Below are 13,286 nucleotides of genomic sequence, written 5' to 3'. Positions count from 1 at the left end.
GGTACTAGACATCTTATATCCTATCGAAAGTATAGGGACAAGATGTTTGATCCCGGGGGTCCCGCCACTGGGGACCCCCACGTTCTCCCTGCTGCTCCCGGCGTTCGTTTAGAGCATTGGGTGCAGTGACAGAGGCTCATGACTCAGTCACGGCCCCTCAATGCAAGTCTATGGGAGGGGGCGTGACGGCCGTCACCCCCCTCTCCCATAGACTTGCATTAAGGGGGCATTACTGTGACGTCACGAGCCTCTGCCCTGCATCACCAGTCATCCGGCACTGAGAGAAGTTCGCGCCATGCACCAGATGTCTGGGGTGCCGCAGCCGAGACCCCTGCGATCAGACCTGCAGGACTCCTGCTAATGGGAACTGCGTTCCTGCTGTGGAAAAAGTGCAGGAACTCTGTTCCCACGAGTTCCTGCAGGACTTGAGCCCTGACTGTGATACAGGGGAAGATGAGGGGACACTAATGACTGTGACACAGGGAGGGATGAGGGAATACTAAGGACTGTGACATGGGAGTTAAGGGGGACACTAATGACTGTGACACAGGGAGAGACGAGGGGACACTAATGACTGTGACACAGGGAGGGATGAGGGAATACTAAGGACTGTGACATGGGAGTTAAGGGGGACACTAATGACTGTGACACAGGGAGAGACGAGGGGACACTAATGGCTGTGACACAGGGAGGGATGAGGGAATACTAAGGACTGTGACATGGGAGTTAAGTGGGACACTAATGACTGTAACACAGGGAGAGATGAGGGGACACTAATGACTGTAACACAGGGAGAGATGAGGGGACACTAATGACTGTAACACAGGGAGAGATGAGGGGACACTAATGACTGTAACACAGGGAGAGATGAGGGGACACTAATGACTGTAACACAGGGAGAGATGAGGGGACACTAATGACTGTAACACAGGGAGAGATGAGGGGACACTAATGACTAACACAGGGAGAGATGAGGGGACACTAATGACTGTAACACAGGGAGAGATGAGGGGACACTAATGACTGTAACACAGGGAGAGATGAGGGGACACTAATGACTGTAACACAGGGAGAGATGAGGGGACACTAATGACTGTAACACAGGACGAGATGAGGGGACACTAAGGACTGTGACATGGGAGTTAAGGGGGACACTAATAACTGTGACACTTGGAGAGATGAGGGGACACTAATAACTGTGACACAGGGAGAGATGAGGGGACACTAATGACTGTGACACAGGGAGAGATGAGGGGACACTAATAACTGTGACACAGGGAGAGATGAGGGGACACTAATAACTGTGACACAGGGAGAGATGAGGGGCCAAAAACAGACTGGGAATGAAGGGGTTAACTAGGAAATCTCTTATAAATTCCACAATAGGGCATCAAAAGTGCCTTTGTTGTCCATAGCAACCAATAAGTGCACAGCTTTCCGTTGGTTTCTATAGGCAACAGAGACAGTTTGCTGTCGTTAATCACGGATTTAAAAGTTGCCAACCAGGGTTTTCATGTGTCGTTGCCAATCACATCATGGCGCGACCGGAAGTCGGAAGTTGTCAAGGAGAGGGGCGCCATGTTGGTACTCCAGCTGAGGCCGCTTTTCTCCGAAGACAGAGGAGTAGGCGGGGAGAGGAGTTAGCTCCGCCCCCGCCGCTGCTGCAGTGTGTGTCAGAGCCGGGAGCTTCAATGAGGAGGAAGCAGTGAATGGAGATGCGGCAGCGGGGACTGTAGGCCCGAGGAGCGTCCATCCCTGTCTTGTCCGGTCCCGGCTACCAGGTGAGACCGGGAGGGGACGGGTCTAGTGTGCCCCCTGGTGATCGCTTACCAATGTATATGTCTGTGTGTTATCACTGCCCCCTGTGTGCCAGCCTCCCCATCACCCCCCTGTGTGCCAGCCTCCCCATCACCCCCCCTGTGTGCTAGCCTCCCCATCACCCCCCTGTGTGCCAGCCTCCCCATCACCCCCCCCCCTGAGTGCCAGCCTCCCCATCATCCCCCTGTGTGCCAGCCTCCCCATCACCCCCCCTGTGTGCCAGCCTCCCCATCACCCCCCTGTGTGCCAGCCTCCCCATCACCCCCCTGTGTGCCAGCCTCCCCATCACCCCCCTGTGTGCCAGCCTCCCCATCACCCCCCTGTGTGCCAGCCTCCCCATCACCCCTCCTGTGTGCCAGCCTCCCCATCACCCCCCCTGTGTGCCAGCCTCCCCATCACCCCCCTGTGTGCCAGCCTCCCCATCACCCCCCTGTGTGCCAGCCTCCCCATCATCCCCCTGTGTGCCAGCCTCCCCATCACCCCCCCTGTGTGCCAGCCTCCCCATCACCCCCCTGTGTGCCAGCCTCCCCATCATCCCCCTGTGTGCCAGCCTCCCCATCACCCCCCCTGTGTGCCAGCCTCCCCATCACCCCCCTGTGTGCCAGCCTCCCCATCACCCCCCCTGTGTGCCAGCCTCCCCATCACCCCCCCTGTGTGCCAGCCTCCCCATCACCCCCCTGTGTGCCAGCCTCCCCATCACCCCCCTGTGTGCCAGCCTCCCCATCACCCCCCTGTGTGCCAGCCTCCCCATCACCCCCCTGTGTGCCAGCCTCCCCATCACCCCCCTGTGTGCCAGCCTCCCCATCACCCCCCTGTGTGCCAGCCTCCCCATCACCCCCCTGTGTGCCAGCCTCCCCATCACCCCCCCCCATCACCCCCCTGTGTGCCAGCCTCCCCATCACCCCCCCTGTGTGCCAGCCTCCCCATCACCCCCCCTGTGTGCCAGCCTCCCCATCACCCCCCCTGTGTGCCAGCCTCCCCATCACCCCCCCTGTGTGCCAGCCTCCCCATCACCCCCCCCTGTGTGCCAGCCTCCTCATCACCCCCCTGTGTGCCAGCCTCCCCATCACCCCCCCTGTGTGCCAGCCTCCCCATCACCCCCCTGTGTGCCAGCCTCCCCATCACCCCCCCCATCACCCCCCCTGTGTGCCAGCCTCCCCATCACCCCCCCTGTGTGCCAGCCTCCCCATCACCCCCCCTGTGTGCCAGCCTCCCCATCACCCCCCCCTGTGTGCCAGCCTCCCCATCACCCCCCCTGTGTGCCAGCCTCCCCATCACCCCCTCCTGTGTGCCAGCCTCCCCATCACCCCTCCTGTGTGCCAGCCTCCCCATCACCCCCCCTGTGTGCCAGCCTCCCCATCACCCCCCCTGTGTGCCAGCCTCCCCATCACCCCTCCTGTGTGCCAGCCTCCCCATCACCCCTCCTGTGTGCCAGCCTCCCCATCACCCCTCCTGTGTGCCAGCCTCCCCATCACCCCTCCTGTGTGCCAGCCTCTCCATCACCCCCCCTGTGTGCCAGCCTCCCCATCACCCCTCCTGTGTGCCAGCCTCCCCATCACCCCTCCTGTGTGCCAGCCTCCCCATCACCCCTCCTGTGTGCCAGCCTCCCCATCACCCCTCCTGTGTGCCAGCCTCCCCATCACCCCTCCTGTGTGCCAGCCTCCCCATCACCCCTCCTGTGTGCCAGCCTCCCCATCACCCCCCTGTGTGCCAGCCTCCCCATCACCCCCCTGTGTGCCAGCCTCCCCATCACCCCTCCTGTGTGCCAGCCTCTCCATCACCCCCCCTGTGTGCCAGCCTCTCCATCACCCCCCCTGTGTGCCAGCCTCCCCATCACCCCCCCTGTGTGCCAGCCTCCCCATCACCCCCCTGTGTGCCAGCCTCCCCATCACCCCCCTGTGTGCCAGCCTCCCCATCACCCCCCTGTGTGCCAGCCTCCCCATCACCCCCCTGTGTGCCAGCCTCCCCATCACCCCCCTGTGTGCCAGCCTCCCCATCACCCCCCTGTGTGCCAGCCTCCCCATCACCCCCCTGTGTGCCAGCCTCCCCATCACCCCCCTGTGTGCCAGCCTCCCCATCACCCCCCTGTGTGCCAGCCTCCCCATCACCCCCCTGTGTGCCAGCCTCCCCATCACCCCCCCTGTGTGCCAGCCTCCCCATCACCCCCCCTGTGTGCCAGCCTCCCCATCACCCCCCCTGTGTGCCAGCCTCCCCATCACCCCCCCTGTGTGCCAGCCTCCCCATCACCCCCCCTGTGTGCCAGCCTCCCCATCACCCCCCCTGTGTGCCAGCCTCCCCATCACCCCCCTGTGTGCCAGCCTCCCCATCACCCCCCTGTGTGCCAGCCTCCCCATCACCCCCCTGTGTGCCAGCCTCCCCATCACCCCCCTGTGTGCCAGCCTCCCCATCACCCCCCTGTGTGCCAGCCTCCCCATCACCCCCCCTGTGTGCCAGCCTCCCCGTCACCCCCCTGTGTGCCAGCCTCCCCGTCACCCCCCCCCAGTGTGCCAGCCTCCCCTTCACCCCCCCCCCAGTGTGCCAGCCTCCCCGTCACCCCCCCCCCCAGTGTGCCAGCCTCCCCGTCACCCCCCCCCCCCAGTGTGCCAGCCTCCCCGTCATCCCACCATCACCCCTTTGTGCCATTCCTTTGTGTTGTTTCTCAGGTCATTGCTCTTATTCTGGTTGAGCTGAATGCAGACGTCTAGTTGGATCAGTCCTTGGCAGAGATTGTGCAGGGGTTGGCATCCAGCTTTCTTGACTTTTGATCGGCAATCTTCTTATTCCTGTGGAGTCTAGGAAAGCTGGGTTATAGTCTGAGGCTTAGTCAGTGATTCTGAGCGCTTAACTTCACAATGGCCTCCAAACAGTGGCCCTCCAGCTGTTCCAGAACTACAACCCCCAGTATGCCCGGACAGCCAATGGTCAACGGCTGTCCGGGCATGCTGGGAGTTGTAGTTGTGCAACAACTGGAGGGCCACAGTGTGAAGACCACTGCAACAGAAATGAACAGACTTTCAGCAGGACAGAGTTTCCATGGGAACTTTAAATATCTCTATGAAAATCCAGAGTAATCTCAGGCTTCAGCCCAAAAACATATTGTCCTGTGTGAACATAACCGAAGAGAGAGGTAAAAGAGAAGCCGGATACATATCTTGTTGTGTGCATCTGGATGACTTCTGTAGTCTGGGAATAATGGTACTTTATAGGGCCCCTGTGTCACAGTCATTAGTGTCCCTCATCCCTCCCTGTGTCACAGTGATTAGTGTCCCCTTATCTCTCCCTGTGTAACAGTAATTAGTGTCCCCTTATCTCTCCCTGTGTAACAGTCATTAGTGTCCCCTCATCTGTTTCCTGTGTAACAGTCATTAGTGTCCCCTCATCTCTCCCTGTGTCACAGTGATTAGTGTCCCCTTATCTCTCCCTGTGTAACAGTAATTAGTGTCCCCTTATCTCTCCCTGTGTCACAGTCATTAGTGTCCCCTTATCTCTCCCTGTGTCACAGTCATTAGTGTCCCCTCATCCCTCCCAGTGTCAGTCATTAGTGCCCCCTCATCCCTCCCAGTGTCACAGTCATTAGTTTCCCCTCATCCCTCCCTGTGTCACAGTCATTAGTGTCCCCTCATCTCTCCCTATATCAGTCATTAGTGTCCCCTCATCCCTCCCTGTGTCACAGTCATTAGTGTCCCTCATCCCTCCCTGTGTCACAGTAATTAGTGTCCCCTTATCTCTCCCTGTGTAGCAGTCATTAGTGTCCCTCATCCCTCCCTGTGTCAGTCATTAATGTCCCCTCATCCCTCCCTGTGTCACAGTCATTAGTTCCCCTCATCCCTCCCTGTGTCAGTGATTAGTGTCCCCTTATCTCTCCCTGTGTAACAGTCATTAGTGTCCCTAATCCCTCCCCTGTGTCACAGTCATTAGTGTCCCTCATCCCTCCCTGTGTAACAGTCATTAGTTTCCCCTCATCCCTCCCTGTGTCACAGTGATTAGTGTCCCCTTATCTCTCCCTGTGTAACAGTGATTAGTGTCCCCTTATCTCTCCCTGTGTAACAGTGATTAGTGTCCCCTTATCTCTCCCTGTGTAACAGTCATTAGTGTCCCTCATCCCTCCCCTGTGTCACAGTCATTAGTGTCCCCTCATCCCTCCCTGTGTCACAGTCATTAGTGTCCCCTCATCCATCCCTGTGTCACAGTCATTAGTGTCCCCTTATCTCTCCCTGTGTCACGGTGATTAGTGTCCCCTCATCCCTCCCTGTGTCAGTCATTAGTTTCCCCTCATCCCTCCCTGTGTAACAGTCATTAGTGTCCCTCATCCCTCCCTGTGTCACAGTGATTAGTGTCCCCTTATCTCTCACTGTATCACAGTCATTAGTGTCCCCTCATCCCTCTCTGTGTCACAGTCATTAGTGTCCCCTCATCCCTCCCTGTGTCACAGTCATTAGTGTCCCCTCATCCATCCCTGTGTCACAGTCATTAGTGTCCCCTCATCCCTCCCTGTGTCACAGTCATTAGTGTCCCCTCATCCATCCCTGTGTCACAGTCATTAGTGTCCCCTTATCTCTCCCTGTGTCACGGTGATTAGTGTCCCCTCATCCCTCCCTGTGTCAGTCATTAGTTTCCCCTCATCCCTCCCTGTGTAACAGTCATTAGTGTCCCTCATCCCTCCCTGTGTCACAGTGATTAGTGTCCCCTTATCTCTCACTGTATCACAGTCATTAGTGTCCCCTCATCCCTCTCTGTGTCACAGTCATTAGTGCCCCCTCATCCCTCTGTGTCACACTTATTAGTGTCCCCTCATCCCTCTCTGTGTCACAGTCATTAGTGTCGCCTCATCCCTCCATGTGTCACAGTCATTAGTGTCCCCTCATCCATCCCTGTGTCACAGTCATTAGTGTCCCCTTATCTCTCCCTGTGTCACGGTGATTAGTGTCCCCTCATCCCTCTCTGTGTCAGTCATTAGTTTCCCCTCATCCCTCCCTGTGTAACAGTCATTAGTGTCCCTCATCCCTCCCTGTGTCACAGTGATTAGTGTCCCCTTATCTCTCACTGTATCAGTCATTAGTGTCCCCTCATCCCTCTCTGTGTCACAGTCATTAGTGTCCCCTCATCCCTCTCTGTGTCACAGTCATTAGTGTCCCCTCATCCCTCTCTGTGTCACAGTCATTAGTGTCCCCTCATCCCTCCCTGTGTCACAGTCATTAGTGTCCCCTCATCCCTCCCCTGTGTTACAGTCATTAGTGTCCCCTCATCCCTCTCTGTGTCAGTCATTAGTGTCCCCTCATCCCTCCCCTGTGTTACAGTCATTAGTGTCCCCTCATCCCTCTCTGTGTCACAGTCATTAGTGTCCCCTCATCCCTCCCTGTGTCACAGTCATTAGTGTCCCCTTATCCTTCCCGATGTGTCACAATCAATCCTGTCCTCTCATCTTTCCTCTCAAAACTGTTGTATTTGTATGTTTATTTAAAGCGCGAACGCTCCTTTACAGGGCTGACAAAAACCTGGGCGCTACCACAAAATTCTTAGTCGCCGTGGCGACCAGGATTTGTCAGTGAGGCCGTTCACGTGTGTGTAATGGAACTGTCTAAAAAACGACTCATCGCAACACAGTTTAAAAAAACGAATTGTATCACTGTGGTTACTATGGGCAACAATGACAGTTGGCACTGATCTTGTAGACCACTGATCTCCAGCCTGTGGTTCTTCAGCTGTTGCCGAAATACAACTCCCATCATGCACCTGTCAGGATGGGTCTGATGGGAGTTGTAGTTCTTCAACAGCCTGAGATCCAGCAGTTTCTGCCGCTATGCTTATCAGACGTTACGGATTCCAGGAATTGCGCGGCGTTCTCTTTTCTGGAGTCCTCCTTCTCCGGTATCTCAGCAGATACAATTAGTATTAACCCCTGGAGGTGCCGGGCCCTGGCCGCGCGCTGTGTGATGTCGGTCGGATCGCTTCATCTTGCCCGGGCCTTGTTATTTTCTGATTACAGGGTGCGGCGGGGATGCCAGCCTTTGAGCCCGTGCCATGTGTACTGATTGGAAGGCTGGGTGTGAATGGATCATTACAGGTTGTCGGCCCGCGCCGGCCTGTCATCTGCGCCAGATCCGGATTACAGGCGATGACTGCAACATCTACAGCCGAAGTCTCCAAAGTGTGGACCTCCAGCTGTTGCCAAACTACAACTCCCAGCATTCCCGGACAGCCGTTGGCTGTCCGGGAATGCTGGGAGTTGTAGTTTGGCAACAGCTGGAGTACCACAGTTTGGAGACCACCATTAGATCATACCCAAAGCTGTCCTGGTATGCTGGGACTTGTAGTTTTGCAACAGCTGGAGGTCCACAGTTTGGAGAAAACAACATTACACCATGTTAAAGGCTGTCTGGGCGTGCTGGGAGTTGTCGTTTGGCAATAGCTGGAGGTTCCCAATTTGGAGACCACCCTTAGATCATGCTCAAAGCTGTCTGGATATGATGGGAGTTGTAGTTTGGCAACAGCTGGAGGTCCACACTTTGGAGACTACAACATGTCTGCAACATCTACATCATAAGTCTCCAAAGTGGAGACCACCATTAGATTAGCCTAAAAGCTGTCCGGGTATGCTGGGAGTTGTAGTTTTGCAACAGCTGGAGACTCACAGTTTGGAGATTACAACATTAGGCCATGCCCAAGTCTGTTCAGACAAGCTGGGCATTATAGTTTTGCAACAGCTGGAGGTCCACAGTTTGGAGACCACCATTAGATCATACCCAAAGCTGTCTGGGAATGCTGGGACTTGTAGTTTGGCCACAGCTGGAGGTCCACAGTTTGGAGACTACAACATTAGATCATGCCCAAAGCTGTCTGGGCATGCTGGGAGTTGTAGTTTTGCAACAGCTGGAGGTTCCCAATTTGGAGACCACCCTTAGATCATGCCCAAAGCTGTCCGGGTATGCTGGGAGTTGTAGTTTTGCAACAGCTGGAGGTCCACACTTTTGACACCACCATTAGATCATACCCAAAACTGTCTGCCTGGGTATCCTGGGAATTGTAGTCTGGCAACAGCTGGAGGTCCATAGTTTGGAAACCACCATTAGATCATGCCCAATGCTGTCTTGGTATGCTGGGACTTGTGGTTTTGCAACAGCTGGAGACACACAGCTTGGAGACTACAACATTAGATCATGCCCTCGTCTCTTCAGACATGCTAAGTGTTATAGTTTTACAACAGCTGGAGGTCCACAGTTTGGAGACCACAACATTACACCATGTTAAAGGCTGTCCGGACATGCTGGGCGTTATAGTTTTGCAACAGCTGAAGGCACCCTGGTTGGGAAACACTGGTCTGGGGGGTATATATTGGAGGGGAAGGACATAGCTGTTACTCAGGACGTTGACTTTTTAGATGCAGTAAATGTGAAAGAGGAACTAAAGCGCTTCGCCTTTACCCGTCCGCCGCCGTCGTGTTGGTGTCATTTCCCACGTTGCGCGGGCAGAGCGCAGGGCGTTCCCTTGTGTAACGTGCAGAGAAATATATATTATTGTTGGGCAATCGGGGAATTCCTCCTCGTTATCAAGATCACTGCTTGCGGTCAGTGAATGGGGAACCTGCTCCTCTACATTCAGACCTGATACTTTCTCACAGCTGAGGGTTTGTTTTAGTTGCATTTATTTTAGACTATGTTCCGAGCACAATACATCAGCAGCACAAATCTCTCTACTGTCCTGTGCAACAACTAGGGATGTCACAAAGATCAATACTCTTCTGAATATTCACCATTATCAATAACCAATACATTTTATTTATATATATATATATATATTTTTTTTATTTATTATTATTTTATTTATTTATTTTTTGTTTTGTTTTTTGCTGTGCAATACTTTTTTTTTTTTTTAATGTCATGTGACAACAGAGATGGCTCTAGACAAGTATTTCCCAACCAGGGTGCCTCCAGGTGTTGCAAAACTACAACTCCCAGCATGCCTGGACAGCCGAAGGCTGTCCAGGCATGCTGGGAGTTGTAGTTTTGCAACATCTGGAGGCACCCTGGTTAGGAATCACTGCTCTAGACTTTGTGAAGCTTTAGGCAAAAGATATACCATCCCCCAATATGTGGAAGCCCCCAGTAGGTAGGTAATACCCCCCCCTCCCTCCCCTTTTGGGTAGGTTCACACACGCAGATTTTTTAGCAGGTTTTCCGCTGCGTATTTGAAAGTGGGCGGGCTCCTCTCGGCTGTCTGCAGCAGATTTTCCGCAGCGGAATGTACACTGCGGAAAATCTGCCGCAAGCCCCATTGCAGTCAGTAGGGACTGTGACGGATTTTCCGCAGCGGAAAATCTGCAGCGGACAGCCGAGAAGAGCCCGCCCACTTTCAAATACGCAGCGGAAAATCGCAAAAAAAATCCGCGTGTGTGAACGTACCCTTTAGGTAGAAGCCCCCAGTAAGTAAGGAATCCACCTATAAGTTAGAAGTCCCCATTAAAGGGGTGCTCCGGTGGAAAACATTTTTTTTTTTTAATCAACTGATGCCAGAAAGTTAAACAGATTTGTAAATGACTTCTATTAAAAAATCTTTATCCTTTCAGTACTTCTTAGCAGCTGTATGCTACAGAGGAAATTCTTTTCTTTTTAAACTTCTTTTTTGTCTTGTCCACAGTGCTCTCTGCTGACACCTCTGTCCGTGTCAGGAACTGTCCAGAGCAGCATAGGTTTGCAATGGGGATTTTCTCCTGCTCTGGACGGTTCCTGATACGGGCATCAGGTGTCAGCAGAGAGCACTGTGGACAAGACAAAAAAGAAGTTCAAAAAGAAAAGAATTTTCTCTGTAGTATGCAGCTGCTAAAAAGTACTTGAAGGGTAAAGATTTTTCAATAGAAGTCATTTACAAATCTGTTTTACTTTCTGGCACCAGTTGATTTAAAAAAAAAATGTTTTCCACTGGAGTACCCCTTTAAGTAGGTAGGGAATTCCCCTTATTAGGGAAAGAAGCCCCAATAATGTAGGTAGGTACCCTCCCCTTTTAGTTAGATCCCCCAGTAAATAGGTGGTCACATAAGTAGGGAGCCTCCTATTAGGTAGATGCCCCCATTAAAGAGTACCTGTCATGATCTTGTTAAAGGGGTATTCCAGGAAAAAACTTTGAGATATATATATATATATATATATATATATATATATATATATATATATATCTCAACTGGCTCCAGAAGGTTAAACAGATTTGTAAATTACTTCTGTAAAATAATCTTGATCCTTCCACTAATTATCAGCTGCTGAAGTTGAGATGTTCTTTTCTGTCTGGCCACAGTGCTCTCTGCTGACATCTCTGCTTGTCTCGGGAACTGCACAGAGTAGAAGAGGTTTGCTATGGGGATTTGCTTCTACTCTGGACAGTTCCCGAGACAGGTGTAATCAGAGAGCACTTAGACAGAAAAGAACAACTCAACTTCAGCAGCTCATCAGTACTGAAAGGATTAAGATTTTTTAATGGAAGTAATTTACATATCTATTTAACTATCTTGAGCTAGTTGCGATATATACATTTTTTTTTTTTTTTTTCTTCTGGAATTCCCCTTTAAATGTTATAATCCTCCCAGGTCACTGCCCCCATCATGATAAACCACCCCCGGCCTTTATTTTTTATTATTTGTTAGTTTTCTACCTTGATATTTCTCTGTATTTTCTGCTCTGTCTCAGTCAGATTCACAGACTGGGAAGGGGCGTTCCCCAGCAGGTGTGACATCATCTGAAGCCATACAGGGGAGAACTTCTTCCCTCACTCTACTACACACAGCCCAGAGCAGTTCAGTGTGAGATGAGCTATGATTGGATAAGGCTGCACACACCCCCCTCAGCACTCCAGACTGCATTTCCTGATTTTGGACTTCTGCCAAGCCAGCAGGAGTCCAAAGTCTGTGCAAAAGACAAGGGGGAAATGTGTTCTGGACAAGTAGGGAGGCACCGAGTGGCAGCTTTTTTAAACACAAACAAAACATAGAAAACTTTATTTATTTTAAACAAAGTATATCAGGAAGATTTTTTTATTTACCATAAGGAGTGCAATAGCAAAAATTAGTTGAACTGACCGTGTCCATTTTAGTAGTTTTCCCCAATAAGTCACCTCCAGATGTTGCAAAACTACAACTCCCAGAATGCCAGTTGTCTGTCAAGGCTTGTTGGGAGTTGTTGCTTAGTAAAATCTATAGATTCCCAGTTCGGAGGCCCCTTCTGTATAGTGTCTGTCGGGGCAGATTTTTATTGCAGAAGTTTTCTCAGTTCCTTTAACCTAAATAAAGTTGTTTCTGAATTTCTTCAAGACCCTTTTTAGACGAGGGGATCATCCCCAGGTAATCTCTGCCACGAATTCTGCGGCGTGTGATTTCGGCCTAAAGCTCGTCACGCTTCCTCATATAATTAGTGGGGAAGCGCGTTGTGTCGCTGTGTGATCATTATCACCGGCTGATTGTATCGCTCCGAACTCTCCGCTTTAATTTTACTTACGTAAATGGATTAGTGCCTGAACCCTCGCGGGCATATTGGCTCGATACAACCGAGGGGAGGGGGGAGAGGTATTGACGATCCAGTGTAATTAGGAGAGTTACATAAACGGCTTGTACTGATGAAGCAGAGCTGAATTGGTTGTGGGACCTGTTACAGCACTGTTTGTGATAACTCATGTGAGAGAACTGAACTCTGCGGCATGGGCCTGCCTGCCTCTGCTGCACCGGACATTCGATTGAAATACATAACTCTGGATCAGATGCTAACTGAGCGTCAATGCAAGAACTAACTTGGCTCTGCTGCATCTGTATACCATCATTCCGAGTATTGTGCGCAACTGTAATTCACGGCGCTCCCCCCGGGACCTGAGCTGAGCCGAGCTGACAGCTATATCTTAAAGGGGTACTCCACTGCCCCATGTTTTGGAAAATTTTGTTCCGAATGCTTGGAGCATGTGGCGGGGGTCATGATGTCACGACCACGCCGCCACGTGACATCACACCACGCCCCCTCAATGCAAGTCTATGGGAGGGGGCCTTCCGACCGACACGCCCCCTCCCATAGAACGACGCCTATCATGACATCACAGCACGCCCCCTCAATGCAAGTCTATGGGAGGAAGCCTACAGACCGCCACGTCCCCTCTCAGAGAATCACGCCCCTATTGACATCACAACACGCACCCTCAATGCAAGTCTATGGGAGGAGGCCTACAGACCGCCACGTCCCCTCCCATAGAACCACGCCCCTCATGACATCACACCACGCCCCCTCAATGCAAGTCTATGGGAGGGGGCCTGCCGACTGCCACGTCTCCCGTCCCCCCATAGAACCACGCCCCATGACATCACACCACGCCCCCTCAGTGCCATTCTATGGGAGGGTGCCTGCAGACCGCCACGCCCCCTCCCATAGAACCACGCCCCTCATGACATCACACCACGCCCCCTCAATGCAAGTCTATGGGAGGGGGCCTGCCGACTGCCCCGT

General features: G+C 52.8%; 1 protein-coding gene across 6 annotated transcripts in view; it reads left to right on the top strand.

Moving 5' to 3' along the window:
- The window catches only part of CYRIB (CYFIP related Rac1 interactor B), a 168,183-nt gene that overhangs the window by 57,020 nt on the left and 97,877 nt on the right, over window positions 1–13,286 (top strand). For 2 of the 6 annotated variants that reach the window (XM_056522755.1, XM_056522749.1), the window contains exon 1: window positions 1,557–1,781. The exons of 2 other annotated variants lie outside the window; for them this stretch is intronic. The gene's annotated coding sequence lies outside the window, so the exon portion shown is untranslated. Of the gene's footprint in view, window positions 1–1,556; window positions 1,782–13,286 lie in introns of those variants that run through there. 2 more of the 6 variants (XM_056522753.1, XM_056522750.1) reach the window with 2 other exon arrangements.

The sequence above is a fragment of the Hyla sarda genome, chromosome 5 (genome assembly GCF_029499605.1).
Source record: "Hyla sarda isolate aHylSar1 chromosome 5, aHylSar1.hap1, whole genome shotgun sequence".
NCBI lineage: Eukaryota > Metazoa > Chordata > Amphibia > Anura > Hylidae > Hyla > Hyla sarda.
Note: the sequence above shows the minus strand (reverse complement) of the source record. Positions and strands in the feature narration are given on the sequence as shown.